The sequence below is a fragment of the Mustela erminea genome, chromosome 19 (genome assembly GCF_009829155.1).
Source record: "Mustela erminea isolate mMusErm1 chromosome 19, mMusErm1.Pri, whole genome shotgun sequence".
NCBI lineage: Eukaryota > Metazoa > Chordata > Mammalia > Carnivora > Mustelidae > Mustela > Mustela erminea.
In genome coordinates this window covers 34,891,515-34,914,024 of record NC_045632.1, presented here as the reverse complement: position 1 = coordinate 34,914,024, position 22,510 = coordinate 34,891,515, and the positions used below count along the sequence as shown (strand labels likewise).

General features: G+C 38.0%; 1 long non-coding RNA gene across 1 annotated transcript in view; it reads right to left on the bottom strand.

The window, feature by feature from the left end:
* Positions 1–494: 494 nt before the first annotated feature.
* LOC116579042 overlaps positions 495–22,510 on the bottom strand; it is a 27,589-nt gene continuing 5,573 nt past the window's right edge. The window contains exon 3 of the long non-coding RNA XR_004281120.1: positions 495–737. This is a non-coding gene — a long non-coding RNA (uncharacterized LOC116579042). The remainder of the gene's footprint in view (positions 738–22,510) is intronic.

Sequence of the window (22,510 nt, the reverse complement as noted above, 5' to 3'; positions counted from 1 at the left end):
ATTTCTTTCTTATTCAGTAAGGAGTGCGCGAAGACTACCCATTTTCCTCAGAGTGCAGCTCTATCCGTGAGTTTTGAAGGTGATGCTTTCGTCAGCATTATTTCCCAGAGTCTATGACTTTACTGCTAGTTTGATAGAAAGTCCTGACATTCTTGAATGGTTGATGTTTTGCTTCTACTTTTTAACTTATTTCTAGGTTTATGGTGTTATGATCAGAGAATGTGATTTGTCCTGTTTCTAATTCATTATGTACCATGCATTTTCCTTGGGTTCATTTTTATAAAATTTTTCTGTTCATACTCGAAAATAGATCTACTCTTTTCAAGAAATGCAGTTTGGAATATTTAGTTACTCATTACATTATTCTTTCAGATTATTAATAAACACATTATTACTAATATATAGTATATGTAATTTTATGATATAAAATATGATATTTAAATAATCATATTAATTATATTATCATCATCTATAATTTTCTTACCTTTTCCCCACGATCTAGTCCGACAAGGACTGACATAAGTGGGTGAAAGTCTACCTCCACTGTTGTATTTCCGTCCATTTTGCTTGGTTATTCCTGCACTTTGTTGTTATGTAAGACATAGGAGATTAAAATGGGACTGCCTCATTCCAGCTTCCTCTGAGGACCCAGAGTGGGGTGAGGCCAACGCAGCAAATGCCAGGAACCCCCCTCCTAAGCGAGGGGCAAGATTGCCTGCACAGGACATGAGAAGAGGCTGTAAAAAATGTAAAGTATAAGAATTACACTTCAATTAATCTTACAGTTAGGAAAAAATGAGGCAAAGCTTAAAAATAAATTATAGTTGCTTTATGTGACAGAATTTTATGCCACTGTTAATATTAACATATTTGAAATATTTTGGTGAATAAGGACATGTGGACACGATCATAACATATTAATTCTAATTTTATGAAATAAATGCACATGCAGAAAAGAGGAAATAAATACCCTAACTGAGATTTCAGGTACTTTTTCTTCTCAACATTCAGGCGGCTCTTAGAAATTTCCTACAATTGGGGTGTCTGGGTGCCTCAATGGGTTAAGCCTTGGCCTTCGGCTCAGATCATGATCTCAGGGTCCTGGGATCAAGCCCTGCATCAGGATCTCTGCTTCCCCTCTCCCCAGCCTGCCTCTCTGCTTACTTGTGATCTATGTCAAATAAATAAAATCTTAAAAAAAAATTTCCTACAATAAATATGGTTTCTTTTAAGTCATTTTTATGTTTAGGAAAAAAGAGTTGCATATATATATATAAAATTTATTTATTTATTTGACAGAGAGAGAGAGAGAATCACAAGTAGGCAGAGAGGCAGGCAGAGAGCCTGATGCAGGGAGGACCTGAGGACCCTGAGATCATGGACTCTGAGGACCCCTGAGATCTCAGGACCCTGAGATCATGACCTGAGCCAAAGGCAGAGGCTTTAACCCACTGAGCCACCCAGGAACCCAAAAAAAGAGTTTTATTAAAAAAAAATAATGAAAATGCCTAAGTAATCAGCTTCCTGTGCTACCTTTACTTCCCAACTTAGACAAATACATGAATGAAGAGCCATGGATTTGGGGGTGATCTTCCTCTTATCAAAGGTCTCAGAGGAGGGCAGGGACCAATGACCTTGTTTCATTAGCAGGCAGGTTTTGTTTTGTTTTGTTTTTGAAGAATTTATTTGACAGAGAGAGACACAACAAGAGAGGGAACACAAGCAGAGAAGTGGGAGTGGGAGAGGGAGAAGCAGGCTTCCCGCTGAACAGGGAGTCCAAGGCTCAATCCCAGGACCCTGGGATCATGACCTGAGCTGCAGGCAGACGCTTTATGACTAAGCCACGCAGGTGCTCCATTAGTAGACAGTTTTAATAGCAGATTCTATTGCTTGTTTTCCCTCAATGCCCAGAACATCTCAAGAGATGCGTCAAGTTTGCCACTTGCTCATACACTTATTTGGGGCTGCTGCTGGGACTCATGCAGTAGTTCAAGTTTTATGTTTAATCACGGCTCAGAAATTCAGTTGCCATAGATACAGAGGACCAGGATGATGTCTGATGTCACTGTTGCCATTTGCCTCCTGAGCTGGTTAAAACTGACCTTTAAAAGTTAAGCTTAATTACCCTTGCTGCCAAAGTAGGCCCCTAGGGAATATGCTTTAATGAATTCATATTTTGACAATCATTTCCTTCTTTCCTCATTATTAAAACTTATTTTCTGGGTCTGCCATGGAATCCACGCTAAGCCTCTCTGAATCACACATTTTCCTAATCCATAGAAGACAAAAATCCTTGTTTGTACTCAGCCTTCTCCCTGGAGAGGAGGGCCTGAACGGAGATCCACGAAGAAGGCGGCCTAGTTATTTCTTCCTTCTACTCTCCCCTTCAGTGGGGTCATTGGTCAGGAGCAAAAGAAGGGACGAAGGGGAAAGTGAGATCATCTAAGGCACACCCCATCTCTTCCTGTCTCTTGCATTCGACACCACAATATCTTGTCTACAGATGCTCTGGAAAATAAATTCTATAATGAAGCTTGCTGTGATCTGATCATCATTATTATTTTTTTGGAAGTATCCAGCACTGCTTCCATGCTGCATGCCCCTATATACAGTTGTAAAGCCCACAAACCCTAGCTTCAGCTGGTCCACACGTAGATAGATGAATACCCATTTTCATTTATTCATTCTTTGAACAAATGCCCCAGAAATTCCAGATCCGGCCATGAACAAAAAGATAAGGCAACTAGCCTCCTGGAGCCACTTTGAATGGGGGATGCGGAAATGAATGGAGTAGGGGAGGGGTAAGTTCAGGCAAAGTCTCCCTAAAGAAGTGACATTTAAACAAAGATCTGAACAATGGCCATCCAGATTTTCTGTAAATGTGATTCAGGACAGTATTCAGGTTAGAGAAAGTGCTAATTGCTTATGTCAGAGAAGGGGAGATGATGGGAGAAGGCTTCTCCAAACATCTCTTTTTCACCAACACCGACGTGATAATTGACATAGTCAAAGGCAGCAGGTGCAAAGGTCCTGAGGTCAGTCTTCTAAGTGGAGGCATTCCTATTAAAGATCTAAACACAAATTATTATTGTAAACAAGTGGTTTTCAAACTTTTTGGTCTCAGAACCTTTTTACTCTGTGAAAATTACTCAGGACTCTGAAGAGCTTTTGTTTTTACAGAGTATACCTACCAAAAATAAACTACCTATTAGAAATCAAAACAAAATACAAAAACTTTTAAATTTTAATTTAAAAAATAATAAACCAATTACATATTGATATAGCACATTATTTGAAAAAAAATTTTTTTTCCCAGAACAAGAAATAGTTGGGGAAAGAGTGACATTGTTGTACATTTTTTGGTAAATATCTTTAATATCTAGCTCAATAGAAAACTGAATTCTTATATCTGCATCTGCATTCAGTCTGCTGCACTGTTATTTTAGTTGAGGGTATGAAGAACATTTGGCCCCCACATATAGGTAGTTGGGAAAAGGATATTTTAATGGCCTTTTTAGGTAATTGTAGTTATCCTTCACTGAAGGTTATTACACTGAAACTCAGTAACTGATAATTTTTCCTTAAAGGTAAATTGCAGGATGGAACCTGAAACCATATCAACGATTTTTTTTACTCTATTAAAATCTTTTGGTCCAACTTGCTCTTTGAATGGATCTTTTACTCATGCATGATTTTGTAACATCATGTTTGGGTCATTTAGAAAATACTCATTCATCAAGTTGTACAGATTTTCCAAATGTTTTCATTATACAAATTTTAAAAATCATGTTTGTTAACATCACTGCCAATGTCATTTAAGTACTGGAAGGCTGTCTACCTCACAGTAATCGATACAAGTTTTCCAAATGTTAAATTCACCCGGAAGCTCAAATTTTATCATTGTTCACAAATATTTCTGTTGTTTTCCACGACTTGACAGCCTCCCTTCATTTGTTTTCAAGAAAATGTCTGTCAAATACTCAAGTCTGAATAACACAGTTTGAAAATCATTCTTTCCAGTGAAACTGATGCTACATAGGAATTAAAGGGGCTAATTGGCTGGCAGTTTAGAGTCCTTTTCCTCTACACAACCACTGTCCTTTGGTTTGCAGAAGAAAATGTTTTATGCTTACTTCATAGTTCAGCATGCAGTCTTTAAAAATCCATGTACTCCAAGGCGAAGGTTTTTTTAATAGTCTTTTTTTTTTTTTAAAGATTTTTATTTATTTATTTGAGAGAGAGACAGTGAGAGGGAGCATGAGAGGTGAGAAAGTCAGAGGGAGAAGCAGACTCCCCATGGAGCTGGGAGTCCAACGCGGGACTCGATCCCGGGACTCCGGGATCCTGACCCGAGCCTAAGACAGTTGCTTAACCAACTGAGCCACCCAGGTGCCCCAAGACCAAGATTTAATAAAATAATTTAAATGGCTTCATCGAAGATATTAATGAAAATGGTGCCCCTCCACCCCCGGCCACTATGAGTGTGATACAGTGGAGAATGAGGCCAAGTTCGTGTTTAGATCTCTTTTATTGTGTTGTCTTTGAAATCTATCTCCAATACCACCATTTCTCTCTCTTGAACCCACATTTCCCTCCCATTTCTGAGCCTTGGCCAATCCCCTCAGGTTGCCCCAGCAGCTCCCTCGAGGCAATTGCCACCGGAGGTATGCTGGGTGGCTAGCGCAGCCCTACCGCCGACACCCTCCCACAACAGCCTCCTTCCCTGACTGCTCTCTCCAGAACAGCACCCCTGTTGTACCGGCCTCGTGTTTTCTTCCTAGCACTTACCGATGACATTCTATTTTTTTGGTATGTGGTTTTATTTATTTATTTTTTACTACCAAAAGGCGAGCTCAGCAGGTAGGGACTTTATTTGGTTCATGCTTCTACGGCTGTGTCCAGCAGAGAGCAGCTGCTCAACGAACATGTGTGGGATGCATGAGGGAGTGAACGCTCAGAGATGCCAGTGCCCAGTTCTGCCTAACGCAGTTCCCCAAACACGTGTTTTCCCTCTCCTCCTCTCTCCCTCCCTGCCTTGTGTTCTGGGATCAGGCCCTGGGTTCCACCTTGGGAAGAGAAAGGCAAACAAGACAGTCTCTCCCTTCTGGAATCTCCAGTTTCCATGCAGAGCGCACACACCTCCACACGGGTTTCTCACGCAGCTCAGTGGAGAGGAGCCCAGGACTCGGAGGGGCGGAGACAGAAGTTCAGACCCTCGGTCTTCAGCCTTTTGAGCCTGTTTCTTCAACTCTAAAATGGCAATAACCATTGGACCTGCTGTTCTGACTGGTTGTGAGAATCAAATGAGTTAATAATAATATAATGACGTGTCTCACGTATTATTAATGTAGATGTGTTAAGTGAAGGTGGAATTTGAGTCTTAAGGACTATATATTAGAAATATAGATCCAGAATTAGATCCAGAAATAGATCCAGAATTCACCAGTGTGGCTGCAGAATAAGGGGGTCTTTCTGGAGGAGGGTGGGTGGGACATTGCCTGGGGCACGGCTGACATTTGGTGAGGTGGGTGCCGCGTGGGGAGTGATGAGGCTAAAGAAGTTGACAGGAGCCTAATGGCAGAGTCCATGTGACCATGTTGGGGGCTTCTTATCTATGGGCAGAGAAGGGAGAATGAGGCAAAGCAGTGAGTAAGATGATTGGCAGCACGGTGCAGGGTGGACGGAGGAGGGAGCCAGCCCAGTGAGGGGGCAGGGCCCATGGGAGAGTGTGGAGGGGCTGGGGGCAGACTAGGAGGCTGGGGGTAAGCTGCTCTGGGGTGGACCTTGAGGGGCATGCGTAGGACTTAGGCCGTGATTATAACACTCTTTTGTCCCATCGCATGCAACTGTCAGTGGAGGTATTGGTTGTCCCAAATTTCCTGTCCCTCCTGTTTCGGTAAGGTAATGTGGATGAATCCAGGATGTCAATTTCGGCAAAGAGGCAGAATATCTTAAGAGCCAGTCTGACAGTCTTTTAAGTTGTTTTACTTTATAGTGAGGGACATTTGGAGTCCTTCCTTAATTAGTTAATTGGCTGATTGAGATACATCACATTTTGTTCCAAAGAAAAAAGATCTTCTTGTTCTAACTCTTATGCAGTAAGTGCTTACTGGCTGATAAATGTTAAAGATATGATGTAGTTTTTGAAGTACAACAGTCTTTGTTAATTATTTATAATAGAATGTTTTTAAAATCAACTCTGCTCCCTTGAGCTCCACAGAAGGACTGGATGGACTGCAGCCTGTGTTTGGTAATGTTCCTTACCCTCTAAAGGTAACTCGTGCTTATTCAAGAGAAAGTACATAATTAAATGAGGCCCAAAGCAAAAGATTCGTATCTTCTCTCCACTACCTCCAGTTTCCTAATCTACTCCTCAGGGGGTATGGATGTGGTCCTTCAGACATTTTCTTTAATGCACTTTAAAAAAAAACACCAAAACCAGAAATGAGCTCATATACTACACCTTAGTTTTAACTTGCCTTTCTCCTTCAACAATAGACGGCCAGGCCTTTTAGGGTCCTGGCATTGAGTCGCACCCTCTCCTATGTACTTGCTGAAGAGTCCTGTCCATGCAGAATTTGTTGTTAAAGGCACAGGTGGCCTTGAGCACAGCCGTCTATGTTAGAAAAAGCAGACCTCAAAGACATTAATACAATTTGCAAGGGGATCTTTGGAAAAAGGGTTTTTGCCCTCTGTAAAGCGCCAGCCTGTGGCTGGATGCCATGCGTCTCAGACTCATAGAAGTTGTAAATAGTCCCTTAGCAGGAGAAGGCGGGGCCAAGATAGAGCTGTGCTGCTGGACCTGAGTCTTGCTGTAGGGGATCCCAACAAAGCACGTTTGGTCACATTTTCCACTTCCTCTGGCGCTTCGGTCATTGACCATAAGAAATATGATGAGTTGATTTATTGGATGTGGAGGAAAAGTTCCTCCTAGGAAAACAAATTGTAGCTTTCACTCAGCACAGTCAAGCAACAATGTTTCTTTAATGTAATGGGTTAGTTCTATGAAACATGTAAAGGATTTTCTAATCCTTTATGCTTGCATATGGAGACCTGTATGAAAGCAGTGCCTGCTGGGTTATTTGTTAGTATTTTAAAAATTGGGCACAATTCAAACATCCATCACCAAGTGAATGAATAAATAAATTGAGGCATATTCATAGGCTAGAACACTTGACAGCAATTAAAATGAATGGATTATATCTTGAAATCATGTTGAGTGAAAGGGCAAGCAGCAGACTGTCAGGTATGGTGTAAGACTGTTTTAAAAACACAGAATATGGCATATTGTTTACAGATGTGTGATTTGTAGTAAAAATGTAAAAAAAAGACCAGAGGTCATAGTGTTCACCATGGGGAGGAAGATACAAAAGGGATTGCCTGCCTGGACCACATCCTATACTTTGCCCACACCTATGATGTTAAATTTTTTTTATTATAAGAAACACATAACAAAATTTACCATCTTAGCCATTTCTCTGTCTCTTCTTAAATATTTTATTTATTTGAAAGAGCTAGTGGGTGGGAGAGGGAGAGAGAATCTGAAGCTGAGTCCGCACTGAGCCCAGAGCCCGACATGGGGCTTGATCCCATGACTGTGAGAACATGACCTGAGCCAAAACCAAGGGCCATATGCTTAACCGACTGAGCCACCCGGATGCCCCCCTTCTTAACAATTTCTAAGCATATAGTTCAGTAGTGATAAGTATACTCACATGGTCATGAAACACAGATCCCCAGAACTTTTTCATTTTACAAATTTACAATTTCCCCATTGGCCAATAACTCCCCACCCCACCTCACCCCACCCCACCCCCGTCACTGCCATTCCATTCACTTCTATGGATTTGACTACTCTAAGCACTTCATATACATGGACTCATACTATAATTACCTTTTTGTGACTGGCTTATATCATTTAACATCCTGCACTCAGGATCCATACATGTGGTAGCATGTGTCAGAATTTCTTGGATTTTTAAGGCTGAATAATATTCCCTTGTTAATATATACACCACATGTCCTTTATGCCTTTATCTCTTGATGGATCTGGGGCTGCTTCTACCTCTTGGCTGTTACGAACAGTGCTGCTAGGAACATGGGTGGGCAAATACGTCTTCAAGACCTTGCTTTCACTCCTTCTGGATGGATACCCAGAAATGGGATTACTGGATCACATGGCAGTTCCATTTTTAGTTTTTTGAGGAGCACGCATAGTGTTTTCCATGGCAGCTGCTCCATTTCATATTCTCAACAGTGCACAAGGCGCTGTTGCTCCACAACCTCGCCCACACTTGAGAGTTTCTGTTTATTGTTGAGCTATTGTTCACAGCAGCCCTCCTAAATGGGTGCAAGTTTCTAACTCAGGGTGGTTTTGATGTGCTTTTCCCTAATGCCTCCTTTAAACAGGGTCTCTGCTCCCCACCTGCCCCAGACCCTGCTGCTGTGGATCCATGTCCCCTACAATGCTGACAAGCGTCAGCGGCATTTTGTCATCACACCTGTCTTGCTGTTGTCTCAGGGTAGTAAGAGGAGCATGAAGTCATTTTTGCACCCAAGTTTCTATCAAAAATTAGGGAATGGAAGATTAGAGGACAAGGTTGTGTATTTCATAAGAAATACGAGGTCTCTGTACCCCTGGAGATAAAAGTATATTATATGTTTATAAAAAATTTAAAAATTTAAAAATTAAAAAAAAAAAAAAGAAATACGAGGTCACATTTCTTTCTGGGAGTGAAGAATATCCCTTTATCTTTAATAAGTAAATAAAGTGTCTCTATACTTTAAGACTTCATTATCAAAGAGATCACAGTAAGAACTTTGATGAGCATCTGTAAAAGATGAGTGCTGGAGAATTAATGAAAATAAAGAGGATTAAAATTTTAGGGAAGCCTGGGTGGCTCAGTCGGTTAAGCATCTCCCTCAGGCTCAGGTCGTGATCCTGGGGTCCTGGGATTGAGTCCTGCATGGGGCTCCCTTCTCAGCGGGGAGCCTGCTTCTCCCTCTGCCTGTACCCTCCCTCCCACTCATGCTTTTTTTTCCCTCTCTCTCTCAAATAAATAAATAAAATCTAAAAAAATAAAATAAAATTTCAAAAAGGTTTGTCTTTGAAAGTCTGTAAGTGATATTGCCACAGAACTGTTCTAGCACATGCTATCCCACAGATTTCTGAGGGGACAGATCACTGCTTTTCAGTGAGTGCAGTTGTTCTTGTTGTTGAACAATTACTAGACAATAGTCACTCATCAAACCTGCAATGACAATTCTTGGGCATAAAAGATAAGTCTGAGACCTCGGCCAATGGAGTGGTCAAGTTTTCCTGGGTCAGAAGCAATAGAAACTGCGCCTGACTCTTAGGCAGTAGAGAGCCTTGCAGGAGGCACATGAGCTAGTGGACGGAAGAGCCCGGTCTCAGGGAGGACAGCACAGGAAGGAAGGGCCAGAATGACCTGCTGTTGGCCTGGCTTGGCGGCTCCAGCTGTTTTGGTTTCTCAGTCCCTTGGCTCAAGACTCAGATTCCAGGGGCGGGAGGACCTACAGGGCCTGCCTGAGGTTACAGATCCACCCCTGGGCCTGCAGGAATAGCAGGCCTGTGCTGTGTTAATAGCTCCAATTCACAAAACGAGGGGATAGTGAGGAGGTTCCGTGAAGTAGAAAGATACTGGTTAAAAATAGGAGCATAAATGCTGTAACTCAGACAGAGAGAGGCTAGGACTCAAATCTGATTGACTCATTCTTGGATAAATGATTCTGAGTGAATGATGAGTTCAAGTAAGTAACCAAACAACAGCAACAAAAAAATCCAAAGGTGAAATAGGATGTACAACAAAGGACTACCTGGAAATTATATTTTCCTCTACTGGGAATCTATTTGTCTAATCTCTAATGTGTGGTTTGTTGTAAAGCTCAGTCCCTTTTGGCTTTGAGCTGCAGACTAGGTGGTCCAAAGAGCCTTCTTGCTGAGAGACAGGGCAGAGGACACACCCTTTGAGTTATCTTTGCTCGTAATAAACTACAGGAGAAGATTCCGGGAAGAGTGGGCTGAGGCCAGAGTGCTAAGGGCTGGGAAAGGAAGAGTGGCCTTAGGGCAGGGGCTTCAGTAGCACAGCTGTTTAAATTCTGAACTAGTGGAGAGGTTGAGAGACCTCTGGAACAACATCAAGTGTACCATCATTCGTGTTATAGGAATCCCAGAAAGAGAAAGAGAGAAAGGAAGGAACATAGGAGAACTACGAAAAACGAGTGGAGAACCAATTAACAAAATGGCAATAAGTACACACCTGTCAATAATTATTTTAAATGTGAATAGACTAAACACTCCAATCAAAAGACACAGCGCGACTGAATGGATTAAAAAAAACCAAGATCCATCTGTATGCTGCCTACAAGAAACTCACTTCACCTAAAAAGACACATATAGACTGAAAGTGAAGGGGTGAAAAAACATATCCCATGCAAATGGAAGCAGAAAGAAAGTTGGGGTAACAATACTTACATCAGACAAAATAGACTTTAAAGCAAAGATTAACAAGAGGAATCAATTCAATAAGAGGAATCAGTTCAATAAGAGGCTATAACAATTATAAATATATACGTGACCCAACATAGGGGCATCTAAATATATAAAGTAAATATAAATGACATAAAGGGAGAAATTGACAGTAATACGTTAACAGGACACTTTAACACACAACTTAACATCAATAGATAGATCATCCAGAGAGAAAATCAGTGAGAAAATGGTGGCTTGGAATGATACATTACACCAGATAGCCCTGACATACACAGAACATTTCATCCAAAACCAGCAAGATATATATTCTTTTCAAGTGCACATGGAACATCATCAGGGAGAAGTCACATGTTAGACCACAAAACAAGTCTCAGTAAATCTGAGAAGACTGAAATCATATCAAGCATCTTTTTTGACACCAACAGTGTGAAACTAGAAATCAATTATAAGAAAACAAACAAACAAACAAAAAAACAGACACATGGAGACTAAACCACATGCTCCTCAACAATGAATGGGTCAATGAAGAAATCAAAGAAGAAATAGAAAAAGACCTGGGAGGGGATGTTATATGCAACTAAAGAATCGTTGAACACTACCTCAAAAACTAATGATGTACTACTATATGTTGGCTAATTGAACATAATAAAAAAATACCTGGGACAAATGAAATTGGAAACACAATGGTTCAAAATCTTTGGGATGCAGAAAAAATTGTTCTAAGAAAAAGATTATAGCAATACAGGCCTACATCAAGAAATAAGAAAAACTTCAAACAAGCGATTAACCTTATACCTAAAGAAACTAGAAAAAGAACAAACAAAACCCAAGGTTAATAGAAGGAAGGAAATAATGAAGATTAGAGTGGAAATAGATGAAATAAAAATAAAAAAGCAAAAGAAAAGATCAATGAAACTAAGAGCTGGTTCTTTGAAAAGATAAAAAAAAATTGATAAATCTTTAGCCAAACTCATCAAGAAAAAAAGGAAGAAGACTCAAACAAAATCAGATATGCAACTGAAGTTACAACTAATAGCACAGAAATACAAAAAATTATAAAGGACTACTATGAAAAATTATACACCAACATACTGGACAACTTGGAAAAATGGATACATTCCTAGAAACATAAAATCTTCTAAGACTGAATTAGAAAGAAATAGAAAATGTGAACATATAAAATACAATGAAATTGACACAGTAATAAAAAAACTCCCAACAAACAAAAGTCAAGGACCAGATGGCTTCACTGGTGAATTCTGCCAGACTTTTAAAGAAGAGTTAATACCTGGCAGGGAGCCTGGGGGGCTCAGTGCGTTAAAGCCTCTGCCTTCAGCTCAGGTCACGATCCCAGGGTCCTGGGATGGAGCCCCGCATAGGGCTCTCTGCTCAGTGGGAAGCCTGCTTCCTCCTCTCTCTCTGCCTGCCTCTCTGCCTACTTGTAGTCTCTGTCTGTCAAATAAATAAATAAATCTATCTTTAAAAAAAAAAAGAGTTAATACCTGGGATGCCTGGCTGGCTCAGTTGGTTAGGCATTTTAACTCTTGGTTTCAGATCAGGTCATGATCTCAGGGTTCTGAAATTAGGCCCCACATTAGGCTCTGTACTGGGCATGAAGACTGCTTGAGATTCCCTCTCCCTCTCCCTCTGTCCCTCCTACTTGTGCTGTCTCTCGAATAAATAAATAAAATAAAAAATAAACCAAAATAAAGAAGAGTTAATACCTATCCTTCTCAAGCTATTCTAAAAATTTTAAAAGGCATGAATAGTTCCAAATTCATTCTATGAGGCCAGCATTACTTTGATACCAAAAACAAACCAAACTACTACAAAAAAATTACAGGCAAATATCCCTAATGAACATAGATGCAAAAATACTCAACAAAATATTATCAAACTGAATCCAACAATACATTGAAAGGATCACTAACCATAATGAACTGGGATTTATTCCAGGGATGTAAGAGTTCAAGATCAACACATCAATCAATGGGATATACCACAATAAAATGAAGGATAAAAATCGTATGATTATCTCAATAGATGCAGAGAAGCATTTGACAAAGTTCAAAATCCATTCATGATATAAACTCTCAACAAAGTGAGTATAGAGGTAACATGCCTCAACACAATAAAGGTCATATATGACAAACCCACAGCTAACATACTCAACGGTGAAAAGTTGAGAACTTTCACTCTAAAATCAGGAACAAGACAAGGATGTCCAGTCTTGCCACTTTTATTCAACATCAAACTGAAATTCCTGGCCACAGCAATCAGACAAGAAAAAAAAAAAAAAGACATCCCAATCAGTAAGGAAGAAGAATCACTATTTGCTTATGACATGACACTACATATAGAAAACCCTAAAGACTCCAGGGGCCCCTGCATGGCTCAATCAGTAAAGCATCTGACTCTTGGTTTCAACTCAGGCCATGATCTCAGGGTCATGAGATTGAGCCCAGCATCAGGCTCCATGCTCAGTGAAGAGTCTGCTTAAGATTTTCTTTCTCCCTCTCTCCCCCACTGTTCCTCCCCTTGTTCATCCTCTCTCTCTCTCTTTCTAAAACAAACAAACAAACAAACAAACAAAATCTTTAAAGAAAAAAAAAAGCAAGCAAGCAAGCAAGCCAGCCCTGGGATGCCTGGGTGGTTCAGTTGGTTAAGCATGTGCCTTCAGCTCAAGTCATGATCCCAGGGTTCTGGGATCAAGTCCCATATTGGAATCCCTGCTCAGCAGGGAGCCTGCTTCTCTCTCTGCCTGCCACTCCCCATGCTTGTGCTCTCTCTCACTGACAAGTAAATAAATAAAATCTTAAAAAAAGAAAACCCTAAAGACTCCACCAAAAAACTATTAGAACCAATAAATGGATTAAGTAAAGTTGCAGGGTACAAAATTAATACACAGAAATCGGTTGCATTTCTATACATGAATAACAAGCTACCAGAAAGAAAGGAACAAAATAATCCCATTTAAAATTACATCTAAAAGAACAAAATACCTTGGAATAAGCTTAACCAAGGAGGTGAAGGATTTGTACTTTAAAAACTGTAAGACATTGATGAAGGAAATTGAAGATTATACAGATAAATGGAAAGATAGAATCATGGACTGGAAGAGTTAATATTGTAAAAAATGTCCATATTATCCAAAGCAAGCTACAGATTAAATGCAGTCCCCATCAAAATACCCATAGTATTTTTCACAGAACAAGAACAAATAATCCTAAAATTTACATGGAACTACAAAAGGCTCCAAAAAGCCAAAGCAATCCTGAGAAATAAGAACAAAGGTGAAGTATCACAATCCCAGATTTCAAACTATACTACAAAGCTATAGTAATCAAAACAGTATGGTATTTGCACAAAAATGGACACCTGGATCAATGGAAGAGAATACAGAATCCAGAAATAAACTCATGCTTATATGGTCAATTAATCTACAACAAAGGAGGCAAAAGTATACAATGAGAAAAAGATAGTCTCTTCAATAAATGGTGGTAGGAAAACTGGAAAGCTACATACAAAAGCATGAAACTGGTCTACATTCTTATACCATATACAAACCTAAAATCGGAATGAACCAAAGACCTAAAATGGAAGACCTGAAATAATAAAACTCCTAGAAGAAAAGATAGGCAACAAAATCTTGGGCATTGGTCTCAGCAATATTTTTTTGGCTCTGTCTCTTCTGGCAAGTGCAACAGAAGGAAAAATGAACAACTGGGACTACTTCAAACTTTTCAAGCTTTTGCAAAACAAAGGAGATCATTGGGGTACCTGGGTGGTTCAGTGGGTTGAGCCTCTGCCTTCAGCTCAGGTCATGGTCTCAGGGTCCTGGGATCAAGCCCCACATCGGGCTCTTTGCTTGGCAGGGAGCCTGCTTTCCCCTCTCTCTCTGCCTGCCTTTCTGCCTACTTGTGATCTCTCTCACTCTGTCAAATAAATAAAATCTTCAAAAAAAACCAAACAAACAAAGGAGATCATCAACCAAATGAAAAGACAAATGAATGGGAGATGTTTGCAAATTATATACTGATACATGAAGAACTGATGCAACTCAATACCAAAAAACCTTAAACAATCCAATTTAAAAATGGGCAATGGACCTGGGCATCTTTTCAAAGAAAACATACAGGTGGCCAAAAGACACACGAAAACATGCTCAACATCACTAATAATCAGGGAAATGCAAATCAAAACCACTGAGATATCATCCCACACCAGTCAGAAGGGCAAGAATAAAAAAGACAGGTGTTGGTGAGGATGTGGAGAAAAGGGAACACTTGGGCATTGTTGGTACATGGTAAAGTGGTGCAGCCACTGTGGAAAACAGTTCAGAGTCTGATCAACTAACTAAAAATAGAAATGCCATACAATTCAGTAATTCCACTGATGAGTATTTCCCTGAAGAAACTGAAAAACATTAATTTAAGAAGGTATATGCACTCCTATGTTCATTGTAGCATCATTTACAATAGTCAATATACGGAAGCAACCTAAACCACTGGTAGATGAGTGGATAAAGAAGATATGGTATATATAGGAATATAAAGAAGATATGGTATATATAGGAATATATACCATATATAGATATTATATATATGTATATATATATAATGGAATATTACTCAGCCATAAAAAAGAATGAAATCTTGCCATTTGTGACAAATGAGTGGACTTAAAGGGTATTATGCTAAGTGAAATAAGTCAGATAAGACAAATGCTATATGGTTTCACTTATATGTAGAATCTTAAAAACAAAATATATGAACAACAACAAAAAAAAACTCCAAACAGACTTAGGTGAAACAGGTAAAGGGGATTAAGAGTACACTTAGAGTGATGAGCACTAGGTAATGCACAGAATTGTTGAATCACTATGTTGCACACTGAAACTAATATAATATTGTATGTCAACTGTAATTTAATTTATTTAAATAAATAAAGTCTATGTTCAAGTAATGAAAAAATAGAAGTAATAAAAAATGGAAGGGATAATAAGATATGAAAGATAGAATGAGAAAGTCTAACACATCTGTTTGGAATCCCAAAGATAAAGAATAAAGAGCCTGAAGAAGCAGCAACATTTGAAAAGATAATGTCTGAGAGAGTTCCAGAATCTTTAAGAAACTATAAATACACAAAACCAGGAAGCATAACCTATCTTAAACAGACTAAATAAAAATAAATTCATACTTCAGTTCACTTTCATGAAACCACAGTACGCCAGAAACAAGACGGTCTTAAAAAGGCCGAGAGAGGAAGAATCTTTTTTATAAAAAAATACAATTAGACTGAGAGTAGAGTTTTTCAAAACAACGGAATCCAGAAGACAGGGAAAGAACATCTTCAGAGAACTGAGAGGAAAGGATTCCCAACCTAGAACTGTGTACCACCAAAGCAACTTTTCAAGAAAAATGGTACCAGAAAAAGACATTTACAGGCTAGCAAAGACTGAGAACATTCACCATCAAGAAATCTGTACTAAAGACACTTCTAAAGGGTGTTCTTTAGGGAAGAGATATAAGCCATAGATGCAAGCTCTAGAATACAACTGGAATAGAAAACAAATGGCATGTAAATACTATTTAAAACCAAACATTGAATAAAATAATAATAGTATAATGTATGGGGTTAAAAAAAAAAAGAGCTAAAATATGGGATGAAAATAGCATGTAATAGCATGACAGGTAGACTGGAGTTAAAGCACACCAAGGTTGTAGTTTTATCAAGGAGGAGTTAAGACAGTAATTGATGTTGGGGTGATTAAATTACATGTACATGGTAAAATTTCAATGGTACCCTCTACAAGAATAGGAATAGAGTGTATGAATTCCAAATGTGTAGCAAGAAAATTTGGAATAAGCAAAACAAAACAAAAACAAGAAAGGCAAGAAAGAACGGAGGGGGGTACAGAAAAAGCAGAATAACTTTTTAAAGGAAGATAATAAAGCAATTCTAAATATATCAATAATTCCCCTAAAATATAATCGTATACTTGCCAGTTAAAAAAAAGCATATTGTCAATTTAATTTCTTTTTTAAAAAATCTAGCTGTGTATTGTTTATAAGAGATTTATCTGAAGCATAAGGATACAGAAAGTTTGAAAGTAAAAAGGTAAAAGCATGGAAAAAGAAATAGCAACAAATAAAATGCAGGCATAGTTATTTTCATATCAGATAAACTTTAAGAAAAAAGGTATTATTAAGGATAGAAATCAGTGATGCCTGTGGCTCAGTTGGACTAGCATCTGCCTTCAGTTCAGGTCATGATCCCAGGGTTCTACATCAGGCTCCTTGCTCAGTGGGGAGCCTGCTTCTCCCTCTGCCTGCTGCTTCCCTTACTTGTGCACTTTCTCTCTCTCTGACAAATAAATAAATAAAGTCTTTAAAAATAAAGTAAATAAGTCTTTAAAAGGGATAGAAATCATAAATATAGTTGGTCCATATTATTCATGGATTTCATAATGCAAATTTGCCTACTCGTTAAAATTTATTTTAACTCCAAAATCAATACTTGCAGAGCTTTGCAGTCATCTGTAGACAGGCAGAGAGTGCCAAAAAATTTGAGTCACTCAATGCACACATTCACAGTTGAGGTTGAACAAGGTGACATTTTGCATTCTTGTGGCAGCACATCCTGCAAACAAGTTTCCTTTTTGCATCTATATGATGCTACATTTTGGGCAGTTTTGTGTTTTTCATTGGTGATTTTGCAGTTCACAGTGTCCCCCAAGCATATTGCTGAAGAGAGGCCTATTGATTCCATGCACAAGAAGGCTGTGAGGTGCTTTATGGAGAAAATACATACATGCATTATATAAGCTTCATTCAGGCATGAGTTACCGTGCTGTTGGCCATGAGTTCAATGTTCATGAATCAACAACACATATTAAATGAGATACCTTTAGGGGTGCCTGGATGGCTCAGTTGGTTAAGAGGCTGCCTTCGGCTTGGGTCATGATCCCAGGGTCCAGGGATCAAGCCCCACGTAGAGCTCACTGCTCCACAGGGAGCCTGCTTCTACCCTGTGTGCCGTTCCCCTGCTTGTGCATGTTCTCTGTCTCTCTACCTTGTTCTCTCTGTGTCAGATAAATAAACAAAATATTAAAACAATCACCACAACAAATGAGATGCCTTTAGACAGAAGCACACATAAGACAAGGTTATGTATTTACTGACTAATGAATATGTTATGACCACAGACTCATAGAAACCTAACTCTATATTTTCCCTAAGAGCAATTGTTCAGTATTCATTAACTTTGTTTTTGTCATACTCTACAGAGCATAGTTACAGAGAAAAATGAGAATCAATTGTAGTTCAATTCACAAAGATATGGCAATTCTTAATTTGTATATATTAAAAAAACACTCAAAACATATAAAGCAAAAATTGCTATAACTATAGAAAGACATTGCTAAATTCACCATCATAACAGGAGACACCTTTCTTTTGCTATTGCTAGGTTAAGCAGACAAAACAAATCAAGAAAGATACAGAAGATTTGAAAAGAACATTAACAAACCTAAGGCTAATTGATGAGTATGGACATTACATGTTTTCCAGAAGCAAACATGGAATAGTTTTTATCACATCCTAGGCCACAAAGCAATTATCAGAGAATTTGAACAATCAGTATTACACAGATGTTCTCCAACTAGTTGGGTTAGAAGGGGATATTGAAAGTTAAATAAGTTAAATAAAGTTAAATAAAGCTATCCACACATTTAGAAATTTGAAAACATACGTCTAAATAGTTCAAGAGTAACACATATAATGAGATGCAAAAATACTTAGAACTGAATGATAAGGAAGGAGCAATGTATCAATACTTAAGAGATGCCAGGAAAGTGGGACCTAATAGGAATTAGATAACTTTAAAGTTTTATTTCAGAAAAGGGGAAAAATTAATGAGCTAAATGTCCAGCTTGAATTTTAGAAAAAGAACACAAGATAGACTCGAAGAAAGCTAGAAGAAAAAGATAATAAATAAAAAGGCAGAGAATAACAAACTAGAAAACAATGACCAAAGTAATAAAGCAGTACTGGTACTGGCAATAAAAAGATACTACTATTAAGCTACAAGATAAAGGTACAAGATACAAAAAACAAACAAACAAAAAACAAAACAAAGAAGTGATCAACAAAGACAAAAGTTTATCCTGAAAATACAAACTGGAACTCTGGAGAAAATGATAAAGAATAGATTAGAGGCATGAATGAATAATATTAGGAATGAAAAAAAGAATATTAAATTTAAAAATGGAGATTTTCAAAGATAGTAGTATAATCTTGGTGCCAATACATTTGAAACAAAATGGAAAGGTTCCTAGAAAAACAACTTATCAAATCTGTCTCAAGATAAACAGCGGATAGTCTTAGAAACACTAAAAATAAAAATCAATTAAGCAGCTGCTAGAAATTGCCCCACAAAGTAAACACCAGGCCCTGATAGTTTTCAGATGAGTTCTGCAAACATTCAGATAACAGACCATTTCCATCTCCCCAGCTAATTCCACAAGGCCAGTAAAACCAATAAGGAACATACAAAAAAGGAAAATTACAAAACAATCTAATTCAAAAACACTGATGCCAAAAACCCTATATAAAACATTGGTGACTAGCAGTATATAAGATGATAAAACATTAATCCTTGAAATTCAAGAAGCTTAACTTGAGAACATCTTTAAGTTCATTAATCATATTAATAAAGAAGAAAAACCATATGATTATCTTAATAATGCCAAAAAATTACTTGACATAATTCAACCCTAGATTTTGATTAAAAAAAAAAAAAACTCTAGAAATAAAAGAGTAGTTCCTTAACCTAACTAAGGAAATCTATTTAGCAATCTATACCATACATTATTTTAAATGACAAAGGGTTAGAAGACAAGAATGCCCACTTTTACTGATCTTATTCAACTTTATACTGGAGGTCTTAGCCAGGGCTGTAAGACAAGAAAAAGAAATGAAATGCATAACAATTGTAAAGGAAGAAAGAAACTGTCATTATTGGCAGGTGATATGATTCTTTACATGGAAAACCCCAAAGAATCTAACAATAAATTACTACAAATAACAACAGTTTAGTAAGAAATGGTTAAAAAGCATAATAAAAGAAGATATCATTGAACTGCAACCAAAAAAGTATAAATACCTAGAAATAAATCCTATCAAAAGATGTACAAGACCATTATGGGGCAAGTCATAAAATTTTACTAAAAATCTTCATTTGAGCTAATTAGTGATCTAAATTGAGTTAATTAATGACCTAATTAAATTGAGAGAGACAGTGTGCTTATGGATAAAAGGATTCAATATTATAAAGATGTTAACATAGACACAAATTGAACTGTTGATGCAATGCAATTCTAATCCAAATCTTAGAGGGTTTTGTTGGTTGGTTGGTTGGTTGGTTGGTGGCAATTGCCAAGTTGATTCTAAAACACATCAAAGTGCAAATCAGAAATAGTTAAGACATTCCTCAAGAAAAAGAATTACAGCACTTGCCTTGCTGAATAGTAAGACATTGCAAAGCTGTAATTCTTACGATTGTGTGGACTTAGCATAAGGCTATGGATAAAATGACCAGTGTAGCAGGAGAGAGAGCTCAGAATCAGTCCCAGCACGTACGTCTGAGGTCACACTGGAGACCTGTGGAAAAACAAACAGTGCCATCACTGGGTAATCCATGTGGAAAAAGTGGGTCTACACCATGCAGAAAAAATATTCCAGACAGTTGCGGACTCACGTGTGAAGAACAAAACTTTAAATATTTAAGATGATACGGTAGAATAGATTGCTAATGTGGATCTAGGGAAAGATTTCTTACACAAGACACAAAGAGACTTAACCTACAATACAAAGAGACACAAAGAGACTTAACCGATGATACTAATACATTTCACTTCATTAAAACTGAAATTAAGACTTCTCTTTATCTGAAAACATAAAGAAATTAAAACACAAATCACAGTCCAGAAATTGGTAGAAGATACAATACATATAGTGAACAATATTCAGAATGTATTAAGAATTCCTACACTTCAATTAAAAAAAAAAAAAGGCAAGCAACCCAATAGGAAAGAAGGACCAAAGACATAAGCATTAACTCATACAGGCAATAAACACATGGGAAAATATCCTCAACCTTACTAGTATTGGGGAAATCCAACTTAGCAATGATATATCATTTTATACGCATTGGATTGTCCAAAAAATAAGGCTGACAGTAGTTAAGTATTGGAGAGGACATACATGGATCACCTTACATTGGATCATATAGGATCACCTTACATTGCTGTATGAATGTAAACTGGTTCAACTATCTTGGAAAAACAACTTAGCATTATCTTCTAGAACGAGGCATATCCTAACACATTCTCTGACCTAGCAATCCTATTCCTAAGTATATACACCCTAGAAAACCTCAGCAGATAGTTTAGGCATACATACCTATGGATAAACTTGTTAAAGAGCAAGAAAATGAGAGAGAGGGTAGAACATGTCGGTAGGTACAAGATAATGGTAATGGCCTAGCTCTAGTGTTGTAAGTTAGATGACATAAAGAAATACATTTCCTAAATGTTCCTTTTAAATGGAATAACTTAAAATGGGAATTTTGCGGGGGTGGGGGGGAATTTACATTAATAGACATATTCGTACACGTGGTAGGAATGTTCTTTGTCAGCCAATCTCAAAGATTACTGATTGGGTAATTTGACTTGCAGGGGCCAGTGGCTAATGAAATGCATTTCATTTAGATAAAAACTGAAAAACAGGGGTGCCTGGGTGGCTCAGTGGGTTAAAGCTTCTGCCTTCGGCTCAGGTCATGATCTCAGGGTCCTGGAATCAAGCCCTACATCGGGTTAGCTCTGCTTAGCAGGGAGCCTGCTTCCTCCTCTCTCTGCCTGCCTCTCTACCTACTTGTGATCTCTGTCTGTCAAATAAATACATAAAATATTTTAAAAAATAAAAATTAAATTAAAAACTGAAAAACTCTTGCACACAAGCTCTTTCTTTACCGGTTAAGAATATGATAAATATAACATTCTGTTTCAAAAACTTTGAGGAAAATAAAAATATTCTAGGGATGATATATTTAACAAAAAATCTGCAATCCAACACAGATTATCTAAAATAAAAGTGCCAAATAACGGCAGGAAACTATTAAAGACCTTTTATCATTTTCATTCACACACAATGACCTCTTTGGTGTATAAATTATAGACATATTTTTCCAGAATGAGGGCATTATAATGCTTTCCAAGAAACTCTTGTACTTTTTTGCTCAATGTAGAAGATATTCAAATGACAAAAACCTAATTCAAACTTATACTCTTCAGCATAGACATCAGAATGCTGCTAGGAAGCTTTCAGTGAGCATTGATAGTAATAAAAAAAATAATTCAAAGAAAATGCAGCATGAACTATTGACAAAATTCCTGTTCAGAAGACTTTGTGGGATGTTGCATCTGTATGAAGTCATACTATACAGTACGCAGTAACTAAGACATATTTGGACTGGCAGGCATCTTGCTTAACCGTCCAACAAACCAAGGATCAGTAGCAGGCCACACTTGGAAAATGTGTGATATGTAAATGAACAAGTACTTGATTTTTTTGTTGTTGTTCTGTTAATTTCACAAGAGAAGAGGTTTTGAAATGCAGTCAAGCTTATCGGCATGTTTCTCCCAAAACTGCAACAGAACATCAAGACATATTTTCCAGATGGAAAAGCAAACCAAGTGATTTAGAAATTCAACCATCATTGTCTCCTAGGATGAAACTTGCAAACTACTTAGAAGAAGTTTTCAACACCCCAGGTTTTGAGCATCATGGGCAGGCTATGAATAATTGAAGGCAATCATCAGCAGAGTGAAAAAACCTCTCTCCACGATTTTGGAATCCACAGTCAACCTGAATATCCAGAACTATCTGCCAGAGTTTCCAGAACTTGCTGCAACTTCAGATGTCCTTTAATTGAGAG